The sequence below is a fragment of the Protopterus annectens genome, chromosome 13.part0, assembly GCF_019279795.1.
Source record: "Protopterus annectens isolate FY-2018-M chromosome 13.part0, PAN1.0, whole genome shotgun sequence".
Classification (NCBI taxonomy): Eukaryota; Metazoa; Chordata; order Ceratodontiformes; family Protopteridae; genus Protopterus; species Protopterus annectens.
This window is the reverse complement of record NC_056747.1, coordinates 580,576,402-580,601,395: the sequence shown is the minus strand read 5'-3', so window position 1 is coordinate 580,601,395 and position 24,994 is coordinate 580,576,402. Positions and strand designations below refer to the sequence as shown.

Below are 24,994 nucleotides of genomic sequence, written 5' to 3'. Positions count from 1 at the left end.
CTCATTTAAAACAAACGTCGTCTATAAAGACCATTTATACTAATTTATAGCTAGTCAGCTTATCCTAGCTGCATAAGTCTGGTTAATTTGTACAGTTTCTTAATTTATAATGATACTACAGAATTCGATCCTTACGTATTCGCAAGCAAAAAATAAATAAATGATTATATAAACAAACACCTTGTGTTTTATGCTTTTTATCATTTAAACTTTTTCATCAATAATAATTTCAGGTTATCAACTCTCCTCCATGTAACGCACTAGATTTTTGGTTATTCCAAGTTTCCAGTTTCCTTATTGTCTTCTATTTATTCCGTCAATCTAAACTCTTTACAGTTTGTCACCAACAGCATGCTCTCCTGAATCTTTTTGCAGTCTTATTCCTAACCCTTCTTTTGTGGTTTTTGAACCTCGAGCCGTATACTTTAGCTTAGGTAAGCCACCTATTCATAACTTTTTTTTGCCTTTACAAAGCCAATTCTTATTTTACTCTTAATCTTTCCACTAAGTGTTAAACCTCTGTGATGGTCAGATTTTACATCTTTTCCCACTTGTTAGTTGTTGTCATTATTTTGCCATTAATAATAATGTCCATACTAATTCCCAAGGGTCCCAGTATTTAATCTCTGGTCACACTTTCCTTGGGACCAAGTTATCCCCTTCACATCCAATAGGCTGAATATCATTCCTTTATCTCTTCAGTGTTTTTTTCTGAAATATTGTACTAACCCCCCACACTCACTCCTTATCGGCTGTTTGATCAGTTTGGGTTTTCCCCATTTTGCTTTGAAGGTGTCACAGTATATTATAATAGGGAACTTGACACCTAACTAGATCTGGCAGTTGTGTAGATCTTGGATCTGGCAGTCGTGTAGATCTTGCATATCCTTTATCTGTGTCCCTCAACCTTCCTTTCTTCCTTCAGCAGAGCTGCTGTCTTTTCTCCTAACAAAAAAAACCTTGTCCAACTCTTTATCTTCCTCTCACGTGTCATTTAAGAGTGTCAAGAATGATTGCCCTAAGTATTGTATATGATGATACAGATGCCAGTGCAAAACATAAACCCTTTGAGTTAGGTCTAGACCAAGAACTTCCACTGTTCTAAGCTTCTTTACACTTCCTCCATTAACTTGTCATAAGAGGCCTGCTGTGTGAATCTTTATGGGTCCCCCTTAACCATACACCTAGGTATGTAACCCCATTGTCACACTAGATCAAGTGGCTATAAAGTATAAGCCTTTGTCTGAATGTGATATTGATCCCTATCTCTCTCGCTTTCTCATCATTGATATTATAACCAGAAAACTCACTTTGTTTCCTTAGCAAAGTCATACGCTCATTGTATATCTTCTTTCAGATTTGTTAGCATCAAATTTATGTTTGCATGCAGTGCAATTTTTAGACATAGTTTCCACCATTTTTACCCTTATATTTTTATTTGGCATATCAAGCTTGATAGGGGCTTCAAGTGTAGGGCAAATAGCCTTGGTGAAACTCAGCGCTCCTGCTTTGTTCCTTTAGAGAGTTTAAAAATGTGCAACTAATAAACTCTCACTGGTCATCTTTTTTAGTGTTAGGCAGGATTTTGGAAGCATGGTAGCAATAATTATAAAAACTTCATAGTCATGGTTTAATATTGTAATAGGGCAGCATCAACTCATTTCTTTCGAGTACCTACCTTCTTTGGGGATTACCGTCACTACTCCCAACTTTCAAGAAACTGGAGGAGTCTCTCCATCACTTTATTAAGCAATTCTACACAAACTTTAACGACTTTTCCCCTCTTCTAATGTTTGTGTGGTGATCCCATCACTACCTGGGGATTTACCCCCCCTCCTTTTAATACCTTTTCTGATTTCCTGATGTTCTTCGTATTTCACTGTTGCAGTCATTACATTTGGGTTATCTGCTTGCAGGTAGCCCTCAGTCGGCCTGATTATCAAAGTCCTGGGTACTGCGTCATTGCAGTCTCATCTTCCATGATGTCCGGTAGTCAGGGGTATAAAGCATGCAGTCGATGCCATTACGTCAGTCTTCCTTGCCGTGTGGTGCCCGAAGCAGAAGCAGTTCGCAAGTGCCGGTCGGCTCTCGAAATTTTTGTTTTCGAGTTTCAGATTCAAAGTCTTCAACAAAGCTAAGTACCCCATTGGGGATCCTTTTTCTTGCTCTAAACCCATGTCAGTAAAAGTTAACAATTGTATTACTTGTGGAAAGCAAATACCTCATAAAGATTTTAATTCGTACTGCATTCCTTGCTTAGGCCCAGACCACAACATCCCTTGCTGTCGGTTTTGTGCCTTATTCAAACCTCAAACTATTCGTTGTCTGTTCATTTTCGCATCTAACTATTTTTGTACACTGTTCAGTTATCCAGAAATGGCTTTGGTAAGCCACCTGACTACTAACATTCCAAAAAAATGCAAAGATAAAGACAGAGATAGACCGCATAGGTCCAGAGCTGCCGATGACACTTCTGTTAAGCTAGTCGCCAGTTTGCCGGTACTCAGTGAGGTGCTTTCGCAGCCCCTGATACCCATCACTTCAGATTCGCAGGCCTCTACTGAGACCCATTCGGAGTCTGGTATGACGGGAGATGCTTCTTCGATTATGGAACCTGCGGATGTCTCTACCTTGGATGGGTCCGGAACCGCTGTGCAGACACGGTTTCTCAGGGTGTATTCAGGCCTACTGACTTGGCATATTAAACCAACGCCATCATCTTCTTCAAGGCCTAAAACTCGATCTACGCCTAGAAAACCGCCTAGACCGCATGGTGAGGCCCCTGTGCCTAAAAAACAAATGATAAGAATGGCTGAAGACCTTATTACTCTAATCAGGGGAAGCCACCCTTCTCCCCTCTAAGAGACCTAGAACCGATTTTCCTTCTGACTCTTCTGATCAGGATTCTAAAATTTCTGTTTTTTCTGATGACCAGGATTTGCCCTTATCTACCTATGAGGATTCTGATGCAGAGGACTCAATTTCCTCTGCTTCCCCTCCAGAGGATTTCTCTTTTGGTGAAACTTTGCATTCTCTTAGGTAGCATTTTCACTGGGACAGCCAGGATTGCTGACTCCAAAAAGAGGCTTAGGGAATTCTTACTCCTACCTCAACACAGGCCTTTAGCTATCCTTCCTGTACTGAACATTGTAGATGATGCCTTCTTGGAATCTAGCCTGGCCCCTGACACTTTACCTCCGGCTCCCAGAAAACTTGACGGGTGTTAGAGTACCCGACTCTCACAAGTTCCACTTTAAGAATCCTACTGCGGATCCTGAGACCATTTCACAGGGACCCAAAGGCATTAAGGCTGTTACTGCCAAAAACCCTATCCCCTCTGATAGAGATTCCAGGGCCCTGGACAGATGGGGTAAGAAGTTATACACTTCTGCTACTTTGGCCATCAGGGCCTTAAACTGCCAGTTTCATCTGTTAAGGTATCAGCAGCATATTATTGGGTTGCTTAAACAGAAAATGATGTTGATTCCTGACTGTGCTGAAAATAAAGAATTACAGGATTTAATGCATTCTGCTGGACAAGTTGATAAACATACTTTGCAATGTGATTCTGAGTCATTAGAGGCATCTTGCAGGGCTGCTGTCACTGGGTCTGTACTTAGAAAGCATGCTTGGCTTAAGGAGCAAACTTTGCCAGATCATGTTAAAGCTAAATTACTGGATGTTCCCTTAAACCAAGACTGCCTGTTTGGCAACAAAGCAGAAGACGTACTTAAAAAGATGGAGGAAAAAGCTAATCTATGCAAACTGTTAAAGATTTCCTGCAATTACAGCCTCCCAGATTTAGTAGGCATTGACCTTCTAAGAATTGGCCCTTTCCTGTTTCTTCCAGGCCTTCTCAGTCCAAACTCAGGGCCAGCAGACCACCCAGGCTTCAATCTCAAGGCACTCACAGGCCTAAGCAGTGGGGAGGGGGGCTCTCACTTCCAAAGCTGGAAGTAGTAAGACACCCCCCTATGGTAAACTGTCATAATGACTTAACTTTAAACCTTCCAAGCCCTGCTCAACTGACTGTTCCTTTAGGGGAAAGATCGCCCTGCATGCAAAAAACTGGGACCTCATTACCCTAGACAAATGGGTTTTAAATGTAGTTTCCCAAGGATACAGATTCCACTTTCACTCCTTACCAACCCCTAATGGTTGGCCAGACCTACCCCCAAATCAGTGGGCAGAGGCTCAAAAGCAGGTTCTCGCTCTACTAAGTATCAGGGCTATTCAACCTGTCCCAGAAGAGGTAAGGGGCAAAGTTTTTACTCAAGACTTTTCCTGGTACCCAGAAAAGACATCCTATTCTGGACCTGTCTATCCTAAACACCTTTTTGGTAATCCCAAAATTCAGAATGCTAACTCTTCATCAGCTGCTTCCCATGCTAGGCAAAAATGCCTGGTTGGCAACACTGGATTTAAAGGAAGCCTACCTGCACATTCCAATAAGGGAATCTTGCAGAAAATACGTATGCTTCAGAGCAGGCTACATGCACCATCAGATGTCCTTCAAGGATGCATCTGCAGTCCTAACAAATGGGTTGTCCTGTCGTCAGGCAGCCCTTCGGTCGGCCGGATTCCAAAGTCTGGGTCTGGCCTCGGCTGGTGTCGCACTTCACCCGACGTCATCTCTGCTGGTCTTCGGGTATAAGGGCATCAGCCGACGCCATTTTCCCCAGTCTTTCTTGCCGCGTGGCGCCCGAAGCAGAAGCTGTTCGCAAGTGCCGGTCGGTCAGATCCAGAGATTACTACTACCGAATACAACTTCAAGACTTCTAAAGCTAAGTACGCCGTTGGGGACTCTTTCTTGCCTCAGCCGATGTCAGAAAAAGTAAATAACTGTTTAACTTGTGGGAAACAAATACCTCATAAAGATTTCCACTCTTACTGTTTGCCTTGTTTAGGCCCAGACCACGACGTAGCAGCTTGTTTAGCCTGTGCTTCCTTTAACCGACGAACGCTTAGGTGTCGGTTGGAGTTTGCTGAACAGTTTTTCGGCTCAGATTTTGCGTACATTATGCCGTCGGATCCTCCGACTACCCAAATGGTTAAAAAACGCAAAGAAAAGGACCGACACTCGCGGTCCGCGGTTTCGGCCAAAACCACGGTAAAGCAAACCTCGAGTGTCTCGGTTTCGACCGAAACCGAGCAAACGGTTCAATCTACAGCCGAATCCATGAATACTACCGAGGCCCCTTCTACCCTTGCTGAATCGGCCTCTGAAATTTTGCCTACAATTGTGGTTTCTCCAGAGTTATCGGACACCATCCCTTTGGATGTCTCTACCCCAGCACGTGGTGCTGCTAGGCCTCCTGCAACCATGTCTATAAAGGCCTTTGCCAGGGCTAAAGCAGCCAAAACTGCTAAATCAGTGCCTGTTAAGCCCTCCTCTCACAGGCCCAGCTCCAGTTCACAAATGCTTACCTTGGCAGAGGATCTCATCTCTCTAATAAGAGGATCCCAATCTCACCCAGACAGGGCCTCACAACCTCCAGATAAGAGACCCAGAGTAGAGCCCCCTGAGCCAGGCTCCTCAGATGACTCTTCTGATGACTCAGACATTACAGACCATCCAGAGGCTCCTCTTTCTACTTATGAAGATTCTGATGCTGAAGAATCTATTCCTTCTGCCTCTCCACCAGAGGAATTTTCCTTTGGGGAAACCTTACATGCCATGCAGAGCAATTCCAATGGCAGGGACAAGATTTCTCAGATTCAAGGAAAAGGCTTAGGACCTTTTTACACTTACCACAGCATAGGCCCTTAGCTATACCTCCAGTTCTTCCTGTTGTGGATGATGCCTTTAATGATGTTTGCACAGCTCCTGATACTTTACCTCCAGCCCCTGCTAAGCCCGACAGGTTCTACAGGGTACCGGACACTCATCACCACTTATACAAGGCTCCTTTTGCAGATCCGAGACTATCTCCCAGGGGCCTAAGGCAGTAGCTTCGACCTCAGCTAAAAACCCTCTCCCTTCTGATAGGGAATCCGGGTCCTTAGAGAGATGGGGTAAAAAAGTATACACCTCCGCTACTCTCTCAGCTAGAGCTTTGAACTGTCAGTTTCATATGATCCAATACCAAGAGTTTATGCTTGATCAGTTAACTAAGAAACTGTCCTCTGATGATTCCTTAGATAAGAAATATGTTCTAGAAATGGTGAATAACATTCAGCAGGTTAGTAACCATTTTTTAAAATGTGGCTATGATGCACTGGAGGCTTCATTTAGATCAGCCATGACTGGCACAGTTATAAGAAGACATGCATGGTTGAAAGAGCAGGTCTTGCCGGATCATGTTAAAGCAAAGCTTTTAGATGCTCCTATGGACAAGGTCAGTCTTTTTGGTTCTCCTGCCCAACAAGTAATGAAGAAAATGGAAGAGAAGGCAAAATCTGTACAAACAGTTAAAGATTTCTTACAGGTACAGCCCCCAAGGTTCAGCAGGAACTGGCCTTCCAAAAATTGGTCCTTTCCAAATTCCTCTAAAAATCAGAGAGGCAGGAATAGACGTTCCAGAGGCAGAAACCAACCCAGAGGAGGTGCCTACAGGGGACGCCAATGGCAAGGCAATAACCAACGAGGCACGGATACAACCACTACCACTGCAACAGGACAATCACAGTGACTTGGTTCTAACACCGCCTACCAGGGAACAAATAATAGCACCCTTAGGCGGAAAGTTAGCCTTATTTTCAAAAAACTGGCACTATATCACAAGAGACAACTGGATTTTGCAAACTATAGACCAAGGATACAGGTTTCATTTCCACACCTTACCAGCAAAAGAGGAATGCCAAACCTGCCACCAAATCAAAAGTCAGAAGCCCTAAAACAAATAGCTCAATTAAAAAAGATGAGAGCTGTGGAAAGGGTACCACCTACAGAACAGGGCAAGTGATTTTACTCCAGACTCTTCCTAGTACCAAGAAAAGAAAACAGTTGGAGACCTATTCTCGACCTGTCCGCTTTAAACACATTCATCATTGTTCCAAAATTCAAAATGCTGACCCTACACCAACTTCTTCCCATGCTGGGCAAGGAGTATTGGCTGGTAACTCTAGATCTCAAGGAGGCATACCTGCACGTCCCCATACGACCAATTTGCAGAAGATACCTCAGATTTCTTGCAGGATCAGAGCATTATCAATTCTCAGCATTGCCCTTTGGCTTATCTACTGCGCCCAGAGTATTCACGAAATGCCTGGCATCAGTAATCGCTCATTGCAGGCTTCAGGGAATCCAAATTTATCCATACCTGGACGACTGCCTGATACAAGCGGACAACAAAAGCAAGCTGACACAAGACTTACAAAGAGTCATTTGCTTACTACAAGCTCTGGGATACACAGTCAATTTAAAAAAGTCAAAACTGATACCATCCCAGACAATAACATTCTTGGGTGGAGAATTGGACACCGTAAAACAGATGGCATTCCTTACTTCAGAAAAACAAGAAAAACTTCCTTTGTACTTCTTGACACTAGCAAAGCAGAACAAGCTAACAGCAAGGAAAGTACTGCAGGCCTTGGGTTTCATGGCATCCTGCATAATCTTGGTCCCCCATGCCAGACTGCATATGAGAAAGCTACAGTGGTACCTAAAGAATTTATGGTCTCAACACAAGCACAGCTTAGAAACCGAAATACTACTAATTCCATGCCTGAAACAAGAGTTCCTATGGTGGGCTCAGACATGCCAGGCAAACCCAGGATTGTCCTTCCACAATATTCAAGCAAGTCAAACCATCACAACGGACGCCTCAGACCTCGGTTGGGGGGCACACATGCTGGACAAGCGCATTCAAGGCCTATGGACTCCAGATCAGCTACACCTGCACATAAATCAAAAAGAGATGCTGGTAGTAAAACTGGCAATCCAGAATTTCAGACCATTCCTCAAAGAGGGCCAAGTGATGATAAGGACAGACAACACCACAGTCATGTGGTACATCAACAAACAGGGAGGAACTCATTCATACCCCCTATGCCGAATGACTCTGGACCTGTGGAATATGGCTCTGAGCTACAACATTCATTTACAGGCAATATTCGTACCGGGAAAAGAAAACATCCTAGCAGACATGTTAAGCAGAACTACCTCGGATGCTCACGAATGGATGCTACACCCGGACATCTTCAAGGACATCACAAACAAATGGGTAATGCCACAAATAGACCTATTTGCATCCCCACTCAACCACCAGCTCAAGAAATTCTGCACAAGGACATATCACCCTCTTGCTTGGAAGGTGGACTCTCTATCCTTCAATTGGAAAGGCCTGACAAGCATAGGCATTTCCACCCCTCCCTTTGATGCACAAGGTACTACTGAAAATAAAAGAGGAACGGCCAAAGATAATTCTGATAGCTCCAAATTGGCCAAGACAACATTGGTATCCATTACTGAGGAGCATGTCTCGGGGGGAAACGTATACTCTACCCCTGATTCCCTTGATGTTGACTCAGTGCAACTACAGCATCTTGCATCCAAACCTAAAAACTCTGCAACTCACTGCCTGGAACATTACATAAGAACATCTAACCCAGTTTTATCCCAAAGGGTTAAAGACATTATCCTTGAGGCCCGCAGACCTTCTACTAGAAGGAACTATGCAGGGAAATGGAAAAGGTTTGTCATTTGGAGTACGGAAAGAGGGAAATATGTGTCAAAAGTAGATATTGCCAACATCCTGGAATATTTGGCAGAGCTCCTACATACTGGCCTGTCCTATTCCTCCATCAAGATACATGCATTAGCTATTTCTGCAGAATACAGCCTCGATCCTCCTGTCTTCTCGCATCCTCTACTCAGGCAGTTCCTCAGAGGAATTAAGAATGTAAAACCTCCTAGGAAACCACCATTACCAGCATGGGACTTGAATTTTGTGCTAGAAAAATTGACACTCCCTCCATTCGAACCAGCAGCAACAGCAGATCTACAACACCTATCCTGGAAAACTGCTTTCCTACTGGCAATTACTTCAGCAAGAAGGGTTTCGGAACTACAGGCTTTAATGGCAGTATAACCCTTCCTAATCTTCCATCAAGACAGAGTGTCCATGAGAACTAATCCTACATTTATGCCAAAGGTGGTATCCAGACTGTCTCTAAACCAGGCAATCCACCTACCTACCTTCTTTCCCAATCCACAGAACAAAGGGGAAAAGACTGCTGCATACCTTGGATGTACATAGACAGTTGCGCTACTACCTGGACAGAACCAAGGGCAATAGAAAAACTGACCAGCTACTAGTAGCCTATGCAACAGGAAGGGAAGGAAAAGCAATTTCCAAACAGACAATCTCTAAGTGGATAGGAAATTGCATAAGATTCTGTTACTCCTATCATGGAAAGCAAATTCCACAGAACATAAGGCCTCATTGTACAAGGGCTACAGCCACTACCACAGCCTTCTTACGAGGAGTGGCTACCAAGGACATTATTGAGGCTGCTACTTGGACCTCCGTGCATACATTTGCCAAGCATTATAACTTACCTCTATACTCTAGATCCCGAGCAGGGTTTGCCACTGCTGTGTTGCAAGGGATCCTAAGTACACCATAATTCTTATTCCTCCTCCCCTAGTTTGGCTATGGTATTCTACCCATTTGTTAGGACTGCAGATGCATCCTTGAAGGACATAGTACAGTTTTGTACCTACCATAAATGTAGATGTCCGAACAGGATAGCATCTGCAGTCAGGATTACCCACCCTCCTTCCCCTCTGTGGTACTCCTAGGGTATTGCCCACCTATTAGCTAGCTGGGGGGGCATCTCTTATGGTGCATTTGTTTGTATATATGTACATACATGCATATTTTTTGTGTTTGCCTTCTACTTTTTGGGAAACATTGGCATTTTCCCAAAAATTTAGCTATCCAAGAGGGCTACTGGCATCTGAGGCAAGAAACACTGAGGAAAATGGCGTCGGCTGATGCCTTTATACCCGAAGACCAGCAGAGATGACATTGGGTGAAGTGCGACACCAGCCGAGGCCAGACCCAGACTTTGGAATCCGGCCGACCGAAGGGCTGCCTGACGACAGGACAACCCATTTGTTAGGACTGCAGATGCTATCCTGTTCGGACATCTACATTTATGGTAGGTACAAAACTGTACTTTCTCTGCACTGCCCTTTGGCTTATCTGCGGCGCCCAGAGTATTCACAAAATGCCTAGCTCCAGTCATTGCATTCTGCAGGCAAAGAAATATTCAAATATACCCATACCTGGATGATTATTTAATTCAGGCAGAAAGCCAGGACATACTATTAAACCATCTGGCATTTGTAAAGAAATTACTAACTTCACTGGGGTACACCATAAACAAAAAGAAATCACATCTAGTACCCTGCCAACAATTTGTATTTCTGGGAGCAAGCTTGAATACAACATCCCAGATGGCCTACCTCACGCCAGAGAAACAAGTTTGACAGCCTACTTCAAACTACTGGCCACAAAGACACAGCTATCTGCAAGGAAAATACTACAGGCCCTGGGGTTCATGGCCTCTTGCATTCTACTAATTCCATATGCAAGACTGCATATGAGGAAACTACAATGGTATCTAAAAAGCCTATGGTGTCAACATTCTCAGGACTTAGAATCAATGATTCCTATCATTCCTTGTCTAAAGACAGAGTTCCTTTGGTGGGCAGAGGCCTGCCATCACAACAATGGACTGTCATTCACTCTACCCCCTGCCGCCCAAACCCTAACAACAGACTCCTCAGACTCTGCATGGGGGGCTCACTTGGCAGGGCAATGCATTCAGGGCAAATGGAACCCGAGTCAAATGCACCTGCATATCAATCAAAAAGAAATGTTAGCTGTACACAATTCTCTGACAGCCTTCAAGGACCACATTCCTCTAGGACAATTATTGGTAAAGACGGACAACACCACTGTTATGTGTTACATAAGCAAGCAGGGGGGAACCCACTCATACCCCCTCTGCAGACTAAACCATGGCTCTGTGGAGAACAGTCTTGAGCTACCAAGTGCACATACAAGCTCAATTCCTGCCAGGCAAGCTAAATACACTGGCAGATGACCTATGCAGAAATCTCATGGACCCACACGAGTGGAAACTGGAACCAAAGATATTCAACATATTGAGAAACAAATGGGGGAGCCCAGAGATAGACCTCTTTGCCTCCCCTCAGAACTACCAATTGGGCAAATTCTGCACAAAGACTCCCCACAGACAAGCTTGGAAAGTGGATGCCTTGTCCTTCACCTGGAAAAAACTGTCAGTTTATGTCTTTCCCACTCTGCCTCTCCTCTCCAAAGTTCTACAAAAGATCAAACGGGACAAACCAAGGACAATACTCATTGCAGCAGACTGGCCAAGCCAACAGTCGTACCCCCTCTTGCACAGTGTCACTTCTGGAACCATGGCACCTGCCTCAGACCCCTTCCCTGCTGTCCCAGCAGGAGGGCCATATTCTGCACCCCCAGCTTCAAACCCTGAACCTTGCAGCCTGGCTAATTACCTGATCTCTCCATTACCATTCCTCCGTAAGCAAGTGATAGGTGTCCTTCTGGAGGCAAGGAGGCCTAGTACTAGAAAATCCTGTGCTGAAAAGTGGAAAAGATTCTATTCCTGGAGCCAAACTCAGGGGATTGGGACAACAGTGCCCAATTTACTGCATATTCTTCAATTCTTAACTGAGATGCTTTCCAAGGGCCTTTCCTTTTCTGCCATTAAAATTCATGCCTTGGCCATTTCAGCATATTATAATACAGAGCCACCCCTCTTCTCTCATCCACTGCTGAAACAATTCCTCAGAGGAGCCAAAAACTTAATACCACCCAGGAGAGCCCCTACTCCAGCCTGGGACCTTAACTTTGTATTGGAAAAGCTCACTCTACCTCCCTTTCAGCCAGCTGCAACTGCAGAGTTGAAATTCCTTTCTTGGAAAACAGCCTTCCTTCTAGCCATCACTTCAGCAAGAAGGGTGTCTGAATTACAGGCCCTAATGGCAGTGGAGCCTTTCATCATCTTTCATGCGGACAGGGTGTCCCTCAGGACCAATCCTTCCTTCATACCCTAAGTGGTATCCAGTCTGGCCCTTAATCAGGCCATTCATTTGTCAACCTTCTTTTCTAATCCACAGAACAAAGGGGAATGAATACTGCACTCCTTGGACGTACACAGGCAACTTAGATTTTACTTGGACAAGACTAAGCCTCTCAGGAAATCTGAACAGCTGCTGGTTGCATTTGCCGCAGGGGCAGAGGGGAAGGCCATTTCAAAGCTAACCACTTCTAAGTGGATAGGCCATTGCATTCATTTCTGCTATAAGCACTATGGAAAACCTACCCCACAGGGGATAAGACCCCATTCCACCAGGGCTGCATTTACCTCTACAGACTTTCTCAGAGGTGTCCCTACCAGGGACATCCTAGAAGCTGCTACCTGGAGTTCTGTACATACCTTCACCAAGCATTACCGCTTGCCAGTTTTTTCTAACTCCAGAGCTGGTTTTGCCACTGTAGTATTGCAGGGCCTTATAGCTGGTCCTAATGCTAATTGCTCCTCCCTTCCTTAACTTTGGGAATCTACCCAAATGTAGTGACTGCAACAGTGAAACATGAAGAACATAGTACAGTTGTGTACACTTAACATAAATGTAGATGTTTGAGTGTATTCACTGTTGCAGTCCTGGATGTTCATCGTGTTACCCTGCTGCAGTCATCACACTTGGGTTATCTTGTCATCAGGCGGTCCTGCAGTCGGCCTGAATTCCAAAGTCCCGGTCCGGCATCGGTTGCTGTTGCTTCTTCCCTGACGTCAGTGCGCCAGGGGTATATATGATCCATCCGACACCATTTTCTTCAGTCTTTCTTGCCGTGCGGTGCCCGAAGCAGAAGCAGTTCGCAAGTGCCGGTCGGCCGACTCCTGAGATTTTCGAAGTCGAATTTCAGATCCGAAGTCTTCAATAAAGCTAAGTACCCCATTGGGGAAACTTTTCTTGCCTCAGACCGATGTCAGAAAAAGTTAACAATAGTATTTCTTGTGGGAAGCAAATACCTCATAAGGATTTTCATTCTTATTGTATACCTTGCCTAGGCCCAGACCACGACGTCACTGGTTGTCGCTTTTGTGCTAGGTTCAATAAGCATACTATAAAAAGACGCTTTGATTTCGCACGACACTACTTCGGTAGAAAATTTAACTACACAATGCCGTCGGAGAAACCGACTACCGGCGTGCACAAAAAACGCAAGGATAAGGACAGGCAGCCTAGACCCAAGCCAGACTCCGAGGCCTCGACTGGGCCGGTCTCCGGTTCACCGGTTTTCAGTGAGGCTCCTACGCAGCCCCTGGCTACCGCAGAATTGGAATCTGAGACCGCTTCGGAGCCTTTGGCGGAGAGTGCTAGGCCGACGCAGCCATTTTCTTTAGCCCTTACCGACGACATTGCAGAAAGAGATGTCGGTGCTGCAGAAACACCTTTGGTTTCTGAAGGTGTCTTCAGACCGACAACACTCATTATAAAAACGTATCCTAAGCTTAAGACTCCTATTAAACCAAAAAAGACTGCACTTCAGTCTCCAGTTCAAGGCCCCATACCTAAGAAACAGATGCTTAAAATGGCTGAAGATTTGATCTCTTTAATCAGGGGTTCCCAACCCACCCACCCCCGACAAAAGGCCTAGACAAGAGGAAGATTATGCCTCCTCTGATCAAGTGTATTTCCTTAGGCTCCTCTGAGGACCAAGATTACTCCTTTCCCCCTTATGAAGATTCTGATGCTGAGGATTCCATTCCCTCAGCTTCTCCTCCTGAAGACTACTCCTTTGGGGAAACTTTACACACTATGATGGAACATTTTCACTGGGAAGGTCAGGACTACTCTGACTCAAAGAAAAGGCTCAGAGAGTTTCTTTTACTCCCCCAGCACAGACCTCTTGCTATCCCCCAGTTTTAGACATTGTGGATGATGTTTACTTAGAATCTAGTTTAAATCCAGATTCTCTGACTCCTGCTCCAGCCAAACCAGACCGATATTATAGAGTGCCTGACTCCCACAAATTCCTTTATAAAAGCCCTGTTGCTGATCCAGAGACTATCTCCCAGGGTCCCAAAGGGGCTAAGGCTTCTATGGCGAAAAATCCTGTACCCACTGAAAGGGACTCCAGAGCACTAGACAGGTGGGGGAAAAAGGTTTACACCTCAGCCACTCTAGCTATGAGAGCACTAAATTGTCAATTTCACATGCTAAAATACCAGCAATTTCTAATGTCTCAAATAAGACAAAAAATGAGCACACTCCCTCAACAGTCTGAATTGAAAGAAATGCAGGATCTGTTGCATGCAGCTGAACAAGTGGGCAGACATACTTTACAATGTGGATTTGATTCTTTGGAGGCTTCCTGTAGAGCAGCTGTTACTGGGTCTGTTATACGTAGGCATGCTTGGTTAAAGGAACAAACTCTGCCTGATCATGTTAAAGCAAAGCTTCTAGATGCTCCCTTACAGCAGGATGTCCTATTTGGAGTTAAAGCAGAAGAAGTCTTAAAGAAAATAGAGGATAAGGCAAAATCTATGCAGACGGTCAAATATTTTCTACAGGTTCAGCCCCCTCGCTTCAGCAGAAATTGGCCAACAAAAAATTGGTCCTTTCCAGCTACTGACAGACCACAGAGGGGTAAATACAGATGCCACAGAGGCAGAGGACAACCACAAACCCACTACAAACCTCGACAATGGGGCACTGCAACACAGAAGGGAGGAGAAGACAGGCCCCAAACTACTAGAAGGCAAACTCAATGACTTACACCTCATATGGCCAAGCAAGACTGTCTTGGCAGCTCCCTTGTGAGGAAAATTAGCACTTTTTTCAGGCAACTGGCACATCGTCACAAAGGACAAATGGGTCCTAGACATAATTTCACAAGGATACAGGTTCCATTTCCACACCTTGCCAACGAAAAGAGGAATGCCAAACCTGCCACAAAATCAATGGGCAGAGGTACAAAAACAAATTACAGCTCTCATGGACATGACAGCCATTCATCTGGTACCTACATGGGAGCAAGGCCAAGGATTTTACTCAAGACTCTTTCTAGTCCCCAGAAAGGACAATGCCTGGAGACCAATTCTGGACCTTTCAGTTCTAAACACCTTCTTACAAGTACCCAAATTCAAGATGCTAACACTACAGCAGCTTCTTTCCATGTTGGGCAAGAAAGCATGGCTAGTAACGTTGGACCTCAAGGAGGCATACCTGCATGTCCCTATTAGACAAAATTGCAGAAGATACCTCTGTTTCATTGCAGGTTCAACCCATTACCAATTTTCTGCACTGCCCTTTGGCTTATCCACTGCGCCCAGGGTTTTCACAAAATGCCTGGCACCAGTAATTGCATACTGCAGACAGAGGAATTCAAATATACCCATACCTGAACGACTGCCTCATCCAAGCAGAAAGCAAGGACGTCCTCTTACAACATCTGGCTTTTGTAAAACATCTTCTAAGTTGCCTAGGGTACACAGTAAACGAAAAGAAATCAAAACTAGTACCCTCACAAAATATGACATTCCTGGGTGCCAGCTTGAATACAACGGCCCAGAAGGCTTATCTGATGCCAGACAAACAACTACAACTGACTCAATATTTCAAAACAATGGCAACAAAGACCCAACTCCCTGCAAGAAAAATTCTGCAGGCCTTGGGCTTCATGGCATCTTGCATACTACTAATACCATTTGCAAAGCTGCATATGAGGAAATTACAGTGGTACCTAAAAAGCGTATGGTCTCAACACAGCCACAGCTTGGACACAATGATATCTCTCATTCCCTGCCTTCAACAAGAGTTTCTATGGTGGTCACAGGCATGTCACCTCAACAAGGGTCAGCCTTTCACCTTGCCCCAGCCAGGCAAACTATGACAACAGATGCATCGGACTATGCCTGGGGGCACACATGGCAGGACAGTGCGTTCAAGGCATATGGACTGCAGATCAAAGGAATCTGCACATTAATCAAAAAGAGATGCTAGCTGTACAGAATGCTCTGACAGCCTTCAAGAACCTCTTACATCCAGGACAGCTTACAATAAGGACGGACAGCACCACAGTAATGTGGTACATAAACAAACAAGGGGGTACACACTCCTACCCTCTATGCAGGCAAGCAATGACCTTGTGGAACACAGCACTGGCTTACCAAGTTCAGCTACAAGCTCAATTCCTGCCAGGAAAAAAGAACACATTGGCAGATGACCTCAGCAGAAACGCCATGGATCCCCACGAGTGGAAACTGGATCCACAAGTATTTGCAATGATAACTCAGAAATGGGGCCACTCAGACATAGTTTTGGGGGCTGGCAAACAGATCTATCAGCTAACAAAATTTTGTACAAGGACACTTCACCATCAAGCTTGGAAAGTGGACGCACTCTCATTCAGTTGGAAAAACCTGATAGTATATGCCTTTCCTCCATTGCCCCTTCTCTCAAAGGTGCTTCTGAAAGTCAGAAAGGAGAGACCACGAATGATACTCATAGCTCCAGACTGGCCACGCCAGCACTGGTACCCACTATTAAGGAATATGGCCCAGGGCCCACCTTGGATTTTACCACAAATTGCCCATTTGCTCACACAGCAAGACAATCAGATTCTATACAGCCAGCTCAAAACCTTAAATTTGGCTGCATGGCAAATCACCTAAGCATCCAGCCAGCTCCTCTTCCTCAAGCAGTTATGGATGTTATTCTGGAAGCTAGGAGGCCCAGCACCAGGAAAGCCTACTCGGACAAATGGAAAAGGTTTTGTGCCTGGAACCAAACTAAAGGCCAAAATACCCTTCAGCCTCACATGCCTCTGATTCTACAGTATTTAACTGAGATGTTGCACAAAGGACTTTCTTTTTCATCCATTAAAATCCACGCCTCAACTATTTCAGCCCACTACAACACGGATCCACCCTTATTTTCACATCCACTTCTAAGGCAGTTCCTCAGAGGGGCAAAAAACATTAGGCCCCCCAGGAGATCACCTACACCAACCTGGGACCTCAACTTTGTTCTGGAAAAACTGACGCTACCTCCCTTTGAACCAGCTTTCTTAGCTGATCTAAAGTTTATATCATGGAAGACTGCCCTGTTGCTAGCAATAATTTCAGCCAGAAGAGTCTCAGAGCTTCAGGCACTAATGGCAGTGGAACCTTTCCTCATTTTCCATCAAGACAGAGTTTCTCTACGAACTAATCTTTCCTTCATGCCTAAGGTGGTTTCCAGTGTGGCTTTAAATCAAACCATCCACTTACCCACCTTCTTTCCAAATCCACAGAACAAAGGAGAAAGACTCCTGCATTCCTTGGACATTCACAGGCAACTTCGTTACTACTTGGATAAAACTAAGGTTTTCAGAAAATCTGACCAGCTCTTTGTATCCTGCTGCAGCTTCACAAGGGAAGGCTATATCAAAACAGACCATTTCCAAATGGATAGGACATTGCATTTGTTTTTGCTATACCCATCATGGAAAACCAGTTCCTGCTACCACAAGGCCCCACTCTACCAGGGCAGCAGCTACATCTACAGCCTTCCTCAGGGGGGTGCGAACCAAGGATATTTTGGAAGCTGCAACTTGGAGTTCAGTACACACCTTCACCAAACACTACCACTTACCACTTTACTCTTAAGACTAGAGCTGGCTTCGCCACTGCAGTCCTGCAAGGCCTTCTAGCCTCCTCTAACCCTCTTTGACTCCTCCTCCCATCCTTAGCTTTGGGATTCTACCTAAGTGTGATGACTGCAGCAGGGTAACACTATGAACATAGTACAGTTTTGTACCTACCATAAATGTAGATGTTCGAGTGTTCACCTGCTGCAGTCCAGGTTACCCTCCCTCCACCCCCTCTGACCTAACTAACTAAATCTTTACAATACCTTTCTGATGTATTTGCTTATAGCTGGAGGGATGTTGTGTTTGTGCTAAATTTCTTAGATTGGTACTAATTACAGACCACCTTTTTGGGGGCACCTGACATCTGGGGCAAGAAAAACTGAAGAAAATGGCATTGGATGCATCATATATACCCCTGGCGCACTAACGTCGGGGAAGAAGTGACAGCAACCGATGCCGGACCGAGACTTTGGAATTCAGGCCGACTGCGGGACCGCCTGACGACAAGATAACCCAAGTGTGATGACTGCAGCAGGGTGAACACTCGAACATCTACATTTATGGTAGGTACAAAACTGTACTTTACCCTCCCTCCAACCCCCTGACTTCTATTGACTATACCTCTCTTTTTGTTTACTATACTTAAAGTTTTCTGGTGTATTTGCTTTTTGTTGGAGGTGCAACCTTGTATATAATTGATTCCCTTTAAGGGGGCACCTGACCTTTAGAGCAAGAAAAACTGATGTAATGGCGTCTGCTGCATACTTTATACTCCTGACTACTTTGGCTATACCTCTACTCTCCTTTACTATGCTTAAAAGCTTTTTGGTGTTTTTGCTGTTTTGTTGGAGGTATAACCTTGTATTTTTATATATTTAATTGCTTCCCATTGGGGGGCACCTGATATCTGGGACAAGAAAAACTGATGTAATGGCGTCGGTTGTATGTTTTATATCCTTGATGACCTGACGTCATGGAAGGTGAGACAGCAACCAACGCAGGACCCAAGACTTTGATAAGCAGGCCGACTGGGGGCTACCTGCAAGCAGTTAACCCAAATGTAATGGCTGCAACAGTGAATACACTCTAACATCTACATTTATGGTAAGTGCACACAAATGTACTTTGTTTCTCCCATTAGTTGGTCTCCTTGCATCTTCGATATCTCTGGTAGTGGTACCTCCCTCAAATATTTAAATAAAATTTTCTTTCATCCAATTTCCAAGGGTTCCACTCCCTGGTATGGGATAATACTTGGAAAATGCCAGCAGTATCCTTCCCTGATCCTCCACTAATGGCTCCTTTTTAGTTTATCTTGTTGTCCAAGTAGCTCATTCCACATTCTCCTGTGTTAGCCTTGCAACTAATGTAGTCTTGGCTGCTGAGCAGTTGTATACATGAAATTCTTTGACTGCTGTGTGTTGTACTAGTATCCTGTTAGCCCTTCTTAACTGAATCTCCTAGTGCTTTTCTTATCCTTAGCTCTTCATTTTGATTTATCCTGCCCCTGCGTAGCTGCATATTCCTAAATGTACTCATTAACCTCCTCCTCGTTAACTCTGTTTCTTATATGTTTGTATTTTTATCCTCAGACTGTTATTTAACTTCTCTCCCTCTCATTTCTGCTAATAAGTTTTGCAGTATTTCTTTAGCCTATAAGCTAAACCTCACACTCTTCATAAGATAGGAGGGAAGTCTCCAATGACAGATTTTGGGTTTCATTTGCCTCTCTTATCCTGAGCTGCACCCTAGCATGATCATAAAATTGGTCCATATTCTACTCCCATCTTGCTTCTTTACTTCTTTGTTATGTAAAACTTAATTATCTAAGCCCAGCATCTCCCATTTGAGCTATGCTGTGTGATACCACTACTTCCCAAATATCTCTTAGACCTAATGTTTTGAAGAGGCCTGTCAATCTTTTTTGTATGCTTGTGATTCAAGGGGATTTCTTTTTCCTCCATCACATTGCTTACACTTGATACTTTGTTTTTGTCATCCAGCATTGACATATCGTCATGGAAACGCATTATTTTTAAAAGTAGTGTTCGCACCCAGCTAAGTTTCCCATCGGGAGGGATAGCATCATGGTATTACCTCTGTGTCCCCCTTTCTGTCTTGCTTGCTTTGCAGTCTTTCCCATCTTTCATTACTCCTTTCCCTAGTAATCCTCTCCCTATGCCTCCGTTATAGCTGGACATCACCAGCATCTCATATTCTTTTCTTTCTAACTTATAATTTACTACTACATTCAGATGGTTTTGCTGTAATGCTTTTAAGTTACCCTCATCCTTTTTAACTGCATTGAGAATCTTTTCTCTTAATTGGACTGGTCCATTAGCATTTCATGTTAGGAAGGTAAACTTTCCATTTGTCTCATAATCTTTTCCTTCCCTGTTTCTACTGTCCTTGATCATCATCCTATTTTTCACTTTATCTCTGTTAAGTCCAATTGCCTTTTCTGTTGTCATATTGTAATGCCTGCACCTAACATTTTTCCCGCTTCAACATCCTTGTTTGTTTGCCATTGATAAAGTCAAGCCAGTAACTACTCAAGTATAATATATAACTATATGAATGGAATACTTCCTAGATGGGACATTTCAAACCAGATTAGGTCTTAAACTATTTGGCCCTTCCTTTCCCTTCTAGGAATGGACCATCTACCGTAATTCTGAGACAAACTAGTCTCCACCACCAGCCCATCCCATAGGTTCATAGGTTAATTCTAGGCTATCTGCCCTAGGGCATTTATAAGCCTAGTCAGAATGTGTTTGGCTTCCGCCACCCATTTTAAATTAATTTTGCTATGCCCTTTTTCGAGGTTAGTATACTGTGCCTCCAACAGTGACACAGAAGTGATACCCGGGGAAACCTACGATCTCCCATCCACTCATCAAGATTCCTCTTGAAGAGAGTCAATGAGGGACTCTGCCTAACCTGGACTGGGATTTTATTCCAGAGTGAAGGGAGCCTCTGGGTTATGAATCTGTCCCTCCAGCATGTCCTATTTATTTCAGTGCTGAGGTTCAAGTCTCTCGAGCGCGTAGCTCGATGGGATTTGTATTTTCTGAGGTGCAGCATGTCCATTAATTCCGGGTTGGACATGGCTTTATACGTCAGGCACAGATGGCCTCTGAACAGGCGGTATGCCACTGAGTAGAGCTGGAGTTTCTTTAACCGGGCAGCATATGGCATCTGTTTGAGCCCTTTGATCCTCTTGGTGAGGTACTTTTGGGGTCTTTCCAGTTGCTGCAGGTGTCTGGTAAGGTACATCCCAAAAGGGGCATTGTACTCAATTATGGGCCTGATGAGGGATGAGTAAAGAGGCACGATGACCTCCCCTGATCTAGATGTGAATCCCTTCATGATTAGGTGGGCTATATAAAATGTTTTTCTAACCACTTTGGCCACGTGGTTGTGAAATGAGAGATTGCTATCAACTTGGGTCCCCAGGTCCTTAATTACTTCTTCTGTACTTAATGGATTACCACCTATGTGGTAATTTGTGGGCACTTTGTTTTGCCAAAGGGATGACTATACACTTTTTGGCATTTAGCTTGAGGCCATGGCTCTGGCACCAGTTGTCTGTTCCTATGAGGCCCTTTTGGAGGATGCTTGTGTCAGCTGGAGAGTCGATTATGGCGCCCAGTTTGCAGTCATCTGCGAACTTGGTCAGCCACAGTCCTTCTGTGTTGGCCTGTACCTCCGAGAAATATATACCGAACAAGATAGGTCCCAGGACTGAGCCTTGTGGGACACCACTTGTAACTGGTTTGGAGTCTGACATGGCTCCAGCAATTCTAACCATGTGGGTTCTGTCCTTGAGCCAGTTTGCAGTCCATCTAGTGACATAGGGGTTTATATTTAAGCTGGTGAGCTTATCTATAATGCCCGAGTGGGGTATTGTATCGAAGGCTTTTGCGAGGTCCAGGTAGGCTGTGTGGACCACCTTCCCCTCGTCAATGGCCTTGGTGACTGTTTCAAAGAAATCAACCAGGTTTAAGAGGCAGGATCTGCCCTTAACAAAGCCGAACTGGGTAGGATCCAGTGTCTGTAGGTCCCCAATATCTTTATTTATGAGGTCCATGATGATCCTTTCCATAGCTTTGCAGACCAAGCTAGTCAGGCGTATGGGGCAATAGTTTCCAGGATCCGTTGAGGCACCACCTTTATGGAGAGGGACCACTGTTACTGTACGCCACTCTTTGGGCACATATCCTGTAGTAATGCTGAGATTGAACAGTAGTTTTATGTTTGGGTTTAGCTCTTCTTGGAGTTCATGTAGGACGCAGCCTGGGACACCGTCTGGTCCCATTGATGCTGTGTTTTTTGCTTTGGAGAGGGTGGCTCTTACCTGAGCATCTGAGATGTCAGGGGGGCAGCACTCTGCTGGGATAGATATTTGCCCTTTTTGTGGGGAGTTTGCTGAACCTGTCAGCTAGGATGTTGGCAATGTCTGTGGGTTCGGTGTATTTTTTGTCATTTTGGACTAATTCTGAGCATATCTGGGGATTACCACCCAGGTTCCTAACATAACTAAAGAAAGCCTTGTGATTATCCTTAGTGTCCTGTGCAGTTTTTCCCTCTAAGCTGGCCTTAGACAATTTTATGAGTGCCCGTAGTTTTTTGCTAATACTGATCAGTGATGCCTTCCCTTTTTGGGATTTTGCTCTTTCATTTAGTAGCTTCCTCCTTCTATTGTATAGTTTGTTTATGGCTGGGGTCCACCAGACAGGACGTCTGCCTTTGGAGGATTGGGTCTTGGTTTTATTTGGGATCGCATGATCCATGCATTACTGAAGGTGTTCATAGAATGCGTTTATAAAGGATTCTGCGGTCTGGGCCGTATTTTCCACAGGCCCGGGGGCTTTGAAGGATTCCACCTTGGTTTTGAGGAGTGTGAAATTTGCTTTAGAGAAGTTTTTCACTGTGGTTTTCTGGGCAGGGGGTGGGGTCGGGATGTGAATATCCAGTGAGATTAGTTTATGGTCTGATCTTACCAGTGAGGGATACACTTCTGGTCTGGAGCATAGAGTCCCCATGTTGGTGATGATCAGGTCCAGTATGTTTTCCCCTCTTGTGGGAGTGGTAACAAGTTGTTCCATAGCATTTGAGTTTATAAATTCTAGGAACCTTTGGGCTAGGGTGTTGGAGCTAGAGTAATGATCCTAGTCTGTTTGGGTAGTTGAAGTCGCCCAATATAATGGTGTTTGGAGAGACCTTCATATTTTCCAGTGTTCTCAGGAAGGCCGAGTGGGGTTCCTGGGTTTGGGAGGGTGGTCTGTAGCAGGCTATAAACTGGAAGGCAGTTTTACCCACTGTTAGTTGCACATGGATAGTCTCTGATGCTTCGTGCTTTGCCACCAACCTGGAGGTGTGGGTATCTTTGATGAATATCGATACTCCCCCTCCTTTTGTGGTTCGGTCCAAGTTTTGGGGCCGAAAAGCATGGTATGAGGTATAACCTGGTAGTGCTGGGGTGCTCTCGGGAGCCCTGAACCAGGTTTCTGTTACTGCACAGATATCAATGTTCTCCATGCTAAGGAGAGTTTGAGTCGTGCATCTTGAGGTTTAGACTTCTGGCGTTGAGTAGCATTACTCTTAGTTTCTTATCCCTTGTGATACCTATGGAGGTGGGTTTGTCTTTTGAGCCTTGCCTAAAAAAGGCACTATGGGGGTAGCAAGAGCCTTTGCCAATATCCGAAAGCCCAGGGGTGACAGGCGCAAGCCGTCCCTAGCGAAGCATCGTGGCTTGTCCAGCATATCATCCCAGGCTGACAGGCATTGGATCCCCTTTGAATGACACGAGTACTTAAGCCAATTGTTGAAATTGATCATCTTGTCTTCATATTGTGGCATCATTCTTGGTGAGGGTAAGATGCTACTCAAGGTCAGGGTCATACTGGCCTGGGCTACATGCTCAGAGAGCTCCTCTATGTCTCTCTTCATGTAGTCCAGGGAGGTACGTCTCAGGTCATTCACACCAGCATGGACAATGACTGAGTCATATTTGTACTTGCCTTGAAGTGACCTGAGTGCTTGTGTTATGTGGCGTATCCTAGCGACCGACAGGTTGCTCACCGTGACCCTCTCCTTGTTCAGCCTGGTGAGTGGGACGTCAGTGTGCCTGACGATAGTCACCTATTATAAGTGTATCAGGTGTGTTGTTTAGTCTTAAGGGCTGTGACTGTTCGGCTCACTGGCTTTGTGAGATATGTGTTGCACGTGTTTTGTTTTGGGGTAGCGGTTGCTTGGGTGTCTGCTTTGGAGGTCTCTGCTGCTTAGGCAGATCTTTATTTAGAACCTCCGAGTATGTTTTTGTGTGATTATGTGTTTGGTTTGCTGTCGTGGTAGGTCTATGTGAGACTGGAATTGCAGTGAGTGTGGTTTCCTTCTCCTCCCGACTGGTTATGCCAGTACTGAGTTGAGAGAGCTTAGCCTCCAGTTTGGCTATATGGTTGCATCTCTCACATATGTTGGAATTTGTTGGGAGGAGGAGAGGGTTGTCTGTGTACATGAGGCAGTTGTAACATTGCCTCAAGATTCCCAGATTCACCAGCTGGACCGGAGAGGAGATTGACAACTGACCTTTGGACATGCTAGAATAATATTGGGAATTCCTTTATAATTGAAAAGAAGGGCCAGTGGGGAGTGAGGGTGTAGTGCTTTTAATTTTTAGTGCTGACTTACATAATTGCTTTAGTGAGCAAGTGCCAGGTAACTTAAGTGCAATGTGTTACAGGTAACTTAAATGCAAAAACGACAAACAGTAAATTTCTTTCAAGTGAAACAAGGAAATAAGTACAGTAAGCAATGCAGATATCACTAGTGATCCACAGAAGCGCTGAGAAGCCGCATATTAGGTGGAATTAGTGTTCCAGGGAAATAACAAGCAAACAAGCATATAAACAAAGCTAGATTCAGCAGGCCTGGTTCTGGTTTTACAGCTTGTGCTCTTTCCCAGGCTTTGAGTGACTTTGACTGTAGTTTTATGTCCTTTTTAATTTCTTCCCACTCTAATTTATTTCTCCAACCTCCATCAGATATTAAACATTTTATGCCGCCTTTATTATCAGATACACTTCTCTGATCTGTCTCTTTCTCCCTCCCTCTCTCGTTATCCTTAGTATCTACAGTAGCTTTAAATGTATGCTCAACTGCCTGTTTAGTTCAGGTCTATGTTCAACCATCGAATGGAACTTCCATTGAACAGTTGAACATCAAACTCAGTCCCTCAAACGTTCATTCTGGGAACATTTGTTTCATTGACAGGGAAAGTAACTAGTTGGCCACCACTTCCCTGTGTGCCCCACCACAGTATTTCAAGTATTTCCGACCCACCC

At 44.6% G+C, this 24,994-nt stretch overlaps 1 protein-coding gene across 1 annotated transcript in view; it reads left to right on the top strand.

Annotated features, from left to right (window-relative positions):
• The window catches only part of NCBP3 (nuclear cap binding subunit 3), a 1,620,559-nt gene that overhangs the window by 622,426 nt on the left and 973,139 nt on the right, over positions 1 to 24,994 (top strand). The window lies entirely within an intron of this gene.